Source organism: Dermacentor variabilis, chromosome 1 (genome assembly GCF_050947875.1).
Source record: "Dermacentor variabilis isolate Ectoservices chromosome 1, ASM5094787v1, whole genome shotgun sequence".
Taxonomy (NCBI): Eukaryota; Metazoa; Arthropoda; class Arachnida; order Ixodida; family Ixodidae; genus Dermacentor; species Dermacentor variabilis.
This window is the reverse complement of record NC_134568.1, coordinates 199,467,020-199,474,445: the sequence shown is the minus strand read 5'-3', so window position 1 is coordinate 199,474,445 and position 7,426 is coordinate 199,467,020. Positions and strand designations below refer to the sequence as shown.

The 7,426-nt window shown below is 47.8% G+C and overlaps 1 non-coding gene across 1 annotated transcript; it reads left to right on the top strand.

Annotated features, from left to right (window-relative positions):
- The first annotated feature begins 6,273 nt into the window (after window positions 1–6,273).
- TRNAL-CAA (transfer RNA leucine (anticodon CAA)) lies at window positions 6,274–6,346 on the top strand. Its single transcript has one exon. It is a non-coding gene; the product is annotated as a tRNA-Leu (tRNA).
- Window positions 6,347–7,426: the final 1,080 nt, after the last annotated feature.

Genomic DNA, 7,426 nt, shown 5'->3' with positions numbered 1-7,426 from the left:
AAGGAGATCGTGCGTGCTAGAATGCCAAGTTGTCTCGCGGCATCGGTCCTTGAGAGAGGAATGGGGACGCAGCGGTCTTCTTGGTTTGACGTCCGAGCTGCTTTATCGGCGTCATCATTTCCAATGATACCGCAATGACTTGGTATCCACTGAAAAGAGATATCATGGCCTTTTTCTCTTAAGTGATGGACAAGTTCCGCGATTTCGCACGTGAGCTGATCGTGAGTTCCATGTCGGAAAAACGACTGCACACATTGCAAGGCCGGCCTTGAATCGCAGAAGACTGCCCATTTACTAGGACTTTCAGCATTTATCACTTGAAGCGCGTCGGCGGAGAACCGCGAGCTCTGCAGCTGTAGACGTAGTGACATGGGAAGTCTTGAACCGCTTGGTTATTCTCATTGCTGGTATAACTACAGCGCCACCGGAACTGGTTGATGTAGTTGATCCATCAGTGTAAACGTGTGTGCAGTCGCTGTATTTCTCGTACAAGAGAAGTAAAGTTAGTTGCTTGAGCGCTGATGATGGCAAGTCCGACTTTTTCTGAAGTCCTGGGATTGTAAGGTTCACTTGAGCACGGCGCATACACCATGGAGGAATGGAAGGCCTTGCCGCAGGTGTGTAACCTGAACTGAAAGAGGCACGGTGCGCGAAGGCAGTCGCACTGAATGTCGTGTGGGGCCTATCTACTGGGAGACTTGCGAGGTGGTGGGTAGGGCTCCGGGCGAAGTGTCTTATGTGCACACGCATTGTTTCAATGCTAGTGTGCGTCTTAATAGTGGAATCTTGAGCGACTGCAATAACTTCAGTCGTTGACGCACTCCGCGGTAGGCCAAGACATATCTTGAGGGCTTGGGCTTGGATGCTTTGGATTATAGTCAGGTTAGTTCTGCAGGTGTTGGACATGACCGGTAGGCTGTACCGCAGGAATCCAATAAAGAGGACCCTGTACAGTTGCAGCATAGAGTGTATTGGCACTCCCCAGGTCTTTCCTGCAAGTAACTTAAACATATGGCAAATTCCTGTCAGGCGTCTTTTCACATAATTAACATGAGGGGTCCAGGAGAGATTTTTGTCAATGACCACCCCCAAAAATCTGTGACTCGTGCTGTACGAGATCAGTTGTCTGTCGACAGATATCACGTATGGAGACATTGATTTCCTGGTAAATACCACCACTGCGCACTTTTCGTATGATATATGAAGTCCTTGTTTTCGAAGGTAGGATGATGTTAAAGTGGCTGACTTCTGAAGCCGCGCGCGAAGCTGCAGTCGCGTCACAGCCGACGTCCAAATGCAAATGTCGTTGGCATAGATGGAGAGCCTAACGGTGCCTGGCAGGATGTCGGCGAGTCCAATGAGTGTTAGACTGAAGAGCGTTGGGCTGAGTACTCCGCCCTGAGGCACCCGACGGTTATTGTAATGCCGGGTGGTCGGGCCATCCTCGGTAAGTACGAAAAAGGATCTCTTATGTAGATAGATACTTATCCAGAAATAGACTTTGCCGCCAAGTCCTACTGCCTCTAACGCGTTGAAAATCGCTTCGTGCGTTACTATATCGTACGCTCTTTTAACATCCAGAAACAGGGCAGCAGATAATCTTTTGCAGGAGTTCTGGTGCTCGACGTACGTCACCAAGTCGATAACGTTGTCTATGGAAGAACGGCCGCGCCTGAAACCGGCCACTACATCTGGATACAGAGCCTGACGAAAGCACTAATACTTCCATAGGCTCCCCAAGAAGACAGCGACAACCGCAAGACCGCAAGGGGTTATTTAAAGGGACACTAAAGGTTAATATTAAGTCAACGGGGACTGTTGAAATACCATCCCAGAAACCTCGAAACGCTTGCTTCGTGCGAAAAAGAGACTTATTTTAAGAGAAAATGCGTTCTGAAGCGTCCGCGTACCTCTAGCGCAGTTCAAATCACCCGTCCTCCGATCGAGGAGTATTGACGTCATGGTCTCATAGTGACGTTGCGCCGTCGGTGAGTAAAACGGCGAGCCCGCAGACGGCGCTACGGCTTTTCTGCACAAAACGCAAACGCGCGGCCAGAAACAGAGCCAAGACAGAGCCGACAGCAGCGCGAAAGCGGAACTATGGAGGCTAGCGAAAGGGAAAGCGCACGACGATAAGCTAGTTCTTCATTTTATGACGCCAACTTCGACGCTCGTTGCAATGGATGACCCTGGCAACGACACATTAGCTCGCGATGCTGGGCTCGAGTTCAGCGATTTAAGCACTGATGGAAGTGACCTGCTGTTGAGGGCTCGCGCTGCCGGCGGCGTTGCGTACTACTACGATGACAGCCTGCTTTGAAAGGCACTTCACGCGACTTCAGTAAGTCGGCGTTGAACATGTAATCCTCTGGACGAAAGTGCAGCGAGCACACTAGGTGATTTTTCGGCTCTTTGCCAGCGCACTGTGGCAGAGGTACGGCACTTAACCACTTCGAACGGAGAGGTTCACTCGTTGGCACACAGTGATAAGTAACGTTGGATTCACCGCTGCAACTGCCCTTGGCCAAATTCCACGGACCGTTCGCGTATCCCACGACATCACATGGACGTGGCATTCTCGCTGCTTATTCCAAATGCAAGTTTCGCGAGCCAGCAGGACCATTGCAGCACGACGCGATAAAGAAACAACTGAAACTCCAAAGCGCGCGCGGCGCAAGGTCGAGCGCGCAGAGTCGAGCGAAAACGAAACCTTTCGATCACCCATACTACTCAAGGGTAACGTCAAAATGTTATTTTTTTCTTAGAATCGAATAGAAGTGGGCAAGTAGCATTTTTTTCCATCTTATAATCTAATGAAATTATCTTTTAATACGAGTAGTTGAGTACTAGTGACATAAATTATGATGAGGAGTGCTTTCGTCATTGGGCTAGTACCGGAATGTCGCTGGGGGGTCTCAAATCGTATCGTGCATTTACTTCAATTTCTCGGTTACTGAAGCTCTGTTCGCGATTATATTGACGCCTTAGGCGTTCTAGAGCATTGCTTTATCGCTTTAATTTGACTTTCTGGTAACCTTTAGTGTCCCTTTGAGGCCGTCCTGGACCCCGTGTTAATCAGAACCGCTCGAGACTCGGATAAGAGTCACAATGAAGTGAATACAATATTTTCTACTTTTTTTCATCATCACGATGCCCGGCTTCGGCGTCGTTTCCTTATTCTTGCGGTGAAGACCCACCTCACCCGGTCGAGATCGTATCAGTGCCTAAACCACGCTATGATTATGAGGCACGCCGTAGTGGAGAACTCGGGATTAATTTTGACCACCTAAGGTTCTTTAACGTGTTCCTAAATCTAAGTACACGAGCCTTTTTTCATTTAGCTCTCTTCGAAATGCGGCTACCACGGCCGGGATCACACCCGCGACCTCGAGCTCAGCAGCGCAACTCCATAGCAACTAGATAGATAGATAGATGGATAGATAGATAGATAGATAGATAGATAGATAGATAGATAGATAGATAGATAGATAGATAGATAGATAGATAGATAGATAGATAGATAGATAGATAGATAGATAGATAGATAGATAGATAGATAGATTTGATTTGAAGGAAGGCAGAGAGATTGGCCTGAGCTAGCGTGCTCTAGCCTGCTACTCCGCACACGGGTAGCAGGAACGTAAAGGGTAGATGATTGATGATGATGACATTGAAGAAGAAGGATGCTCAACGATGAGGGCAAGTTCAGCATTCTCATGGTTATCAACAAGGTCCAAAACAGTCATTCAGAAGTGTCATCCGCCTTCCAGAGCATGGCTTGAGTCACGGATCTAAATTAAATTTAATAAACAACGCGCAACTAAGAAGCTTGTGTGTAGGCTTCTCCTGCGTGAGCAGCACACGTGCCAAGAAAGAACAAAAGAAAGCGCTGAGCTAATGCGGCGGGTTACCTGACCTCTTAGGGAAGCACATCGTACAAATGGGCCGTGTGTGTCGTCTAAAGCACGCTGTTGCTTTTACCGTCACCACCTTTTTTTTCTTTCTTCTTTTTTGTTCCGTCAATGCAGGAAGCGATGCGCTCGTATTTCCAAACACCATACGTTATTTGTATTGACGACGCTCTGCGTCAGGGTCCTTGTCGTTCCGAAGGATTAAGTGGCAACTACACGAAACATCCTTCTACGCATATTCGACAACGTGGGATCGCCCGACGTCAGCGCGTGCATTTTTGTATTAGAATGACGATAACAGGGATTTTATTATATCCAAACTACGTACCGTTAAGTACCTGCCTTTGCAAATAATCCCACGAAACATACTTCGTTGAAAATTGCGGCGCGGTCGTCGGGCTGCGTATACCCCACAAGCGTCTTTTTGGACGAAGCACGTTCCACGTGGTTTCCTCTAAATATCAGATTTCTGCCTTCTTCTCCTGTTTACTGCATTTCTTCTCGTTGAATCTTCGGTTTTGGAGAGAGATGACTATGAGTGGCACATTTTTTTTTTCTACAAGTTCATGTAACCCTTTCCACCCAAGCCATCTTTGTAGCCTTAACCATGGAACATCTTCGTCGTTAGGAATATAAAGCCCAAACCTGCACTACATATTTGTGCAGCCTTCGCTTAACTTGTTACCCAAATGTTTACATTTATGTGCGCAAGCATGCCACAGAAGCTGATAAAGAGCATGGCTCTACGGGCGAAGCGCCGTGCTGTGATTTCAGCTAAGGCAGAGGTTCAACGAATGAAAGTTATTCTTGTCAACGTCCGATGTATGAATTATTGAAACTGTCAAAAGTGTGCAGAAGGAAACTGGGCGTGCAGTGCATGATAGATTGATCGGCAATATACCAACCTTCCAGGAATTGGCAAAACATGGTCCTAGGAATAGAGGTATTGGTGCATATGGATGAATCTGGGACACATCAGAGTTTGGGAGACGGATATGGGTGCGGTGCTCTTTATTATCATTATTCTCTCTCTCTTTGCCGGGAACTACGGATATCAGGGCGCAGTATCACGAAAAATGATCGGAGCAAAAGTAGAAGAGCGCTCACTTATAACTGGTGATTTATTGAAAACTCAGCCAAAAAGACGCTGATATCCCGTACGCGCAGGTACGCAGTCAGATGGTATTTTTCATATTTCGCAGGCTTTCCCTACTTCCCGGAATGAGTTCAGACGCAATGTGTACCCTGCTGGAAACACCTCATTCGGACTTATCATGGGAAGCCAACAAACACTGACACCAAACACAACATCGGGGAAATTACTTGTGCTTGCTAAATGAAATAAAGAAACGATAAATTAATGGAAATTAAAGTGGATGAAAAACAACTTGCCGCAGGTGGGAAGCGAACCCACAACCTTCGCATTTCGCGTGCGATGCTCTACCAATTCAGCTACCGCGGCGCCGTCTCCCTATCCAATTTCTTGGGTAATTATGTGTACTAGTAGAACCCTGGGAGTGTTAGCCAGCGCCACCACTCGCTGACCTTGGCGGCGGACGTGGAACGTCCTTTTTGCCGCAGGCGTCACGAGAACGTGATCTTTTTGGGGTGAAGGCAACTTGTCAATAAACCCACATATGCTACCTGAAGGCATCAATGTTGCCGGATTCGAGACCCTCGTTATGTAATAAACGAGAAGAAATGGGGCTAACCGAGGTGTCCGATTTTTATTAGACATATCATGAGAAGCCAACAAACACTGACACCAAAGACAACATCGGGGAAATTACTTGTGCTTAATAAATGAAATAAAGAAACGATAAATTAATGGAAATTAAAGTGGATGAAAAAACAACTTGCCGCAGGCGGGAATTGAACCCACAACCTTCGCATTTCGCCAAGTCAGCTACCGCGGCGCCGTTTCCCCATCCACTTTCTTGGGTATTTATGTGTACTAGTAGAACTCTGGGAGTGTTAGCCAGCGCCGCCACTCACAGACCTTTGCGGCGGACTTACTTGTGCTTAATTAAGCACAAGTAATTTCCCCGATGTTGTCTTTGGTGTCAGTGTTTGTTGGCTTCTCATGATATGACTAATAAAAATCGGGCCCCTTAGTTAACCCGTTTTCCCCTCGTTTGTTACATAACGAGGGTCTGGAATCCGGCTACATTGATGCCTTCAGGTAGCATATGTGTGTTTATTGACCAGTTGCCTTCACCCGAAAAGATCACGTTCTCGTGACGCCTGCGGCAAAAAGGACGTTCCACGTCCTCCGCCAAGGTCTGTGAGTGGTGGCGTTGGCTAACACTCCCAGGGTTCTCCTAGTACACATAAATACCAAAGAAAGTGGATGGGAAACGGCGCCGCGGTAGCTCAATTGGTAGAGCATCGCACGCAAAATGCGAAGGTTGTGGGTTCGGTTCCCACCTGCGGCAAGTTGTTCTTTCAGCCACTTTAACTTCCATTAATTTATCGTTTGTTTATTTCATTTATTAAGCGCAAGTAATTTCCCCGATGTTGTCTTTGGTGTCAGTGTTTGTTGGCTTCTCATGAAATGACTACTAAAAATCGGGCGCCTCGGTTAACCCCATTTCTTCTCGCTCATTCGGACGTGTATTACGAATCTCCACAACAGCTGAATTGACATCTTGACAATTAGAACAACAAATAAATGTTATTTAATTACTTTTAAACAAATAAGCGGATGTAAAGGACTAAAAAGTTACTGGTGGTTTCTCAACTCTGAACAACATGCACTTAGTCCTTTTCGCGTAGTATAATCCACGTTTTGTTTTTTTAAATGTCGGTGCATGATAGCTGGGACGCCCTGTGTATCGTTACTGGTGGTTATTGGCAGCGAAAATGACAAGAACTATATGCTGCCAGTGAAAGATTTCACAAGAAAAAGATAGTCCATTCCTAACTGCGCAACTGCTAGCGAGCATAGTTGTTGTTTGCACATTCCGGATAGCTTTCGCGCGCTGTCTATTAAGGACTCCGAGAACCTCTCGATTCTCGGGCCCCGTTGAGCTACTTTTTGCGCTGACTGGAGGGGGGGGGGGGCAGCGTGTAGAAACCGAGGCGACTGACGTGATTAAAAGCTTACGCACCGCGATTATCAGCCGGGACACTAGAGACGGAGAAATAAAGGGCGCGGAAGATGGCGATGCGCCGTCTTACGTGGGGGGGGGGGGGGGGGGGAAGAAAAAGGAAAAAAGAGGGACCGGATGTCGCGTGCGTGTTGTTAGCGCGACGACTCTTTCAGCCGAAGAAAACAGGGGAGAGACGACGGTCTCCGCGCGACCGTGGGCTCATCACGTGATCGATGACGCCCCACGTCGTGATTCGCTTCGATGCGCTGTTCCGCGAGGGTGGCTCACTAGAAAACTAATTCTCTTTCTCTCCCCCCCCCCCTTCCCTCCGTGTTCGGAGGAGTGAGCCCCGTCGGCCATATTGGTGCTCACCCACTCTTGCTACTTGCCCGCCGGCCTCGCCCCTGTACTCGGCCCCAGACA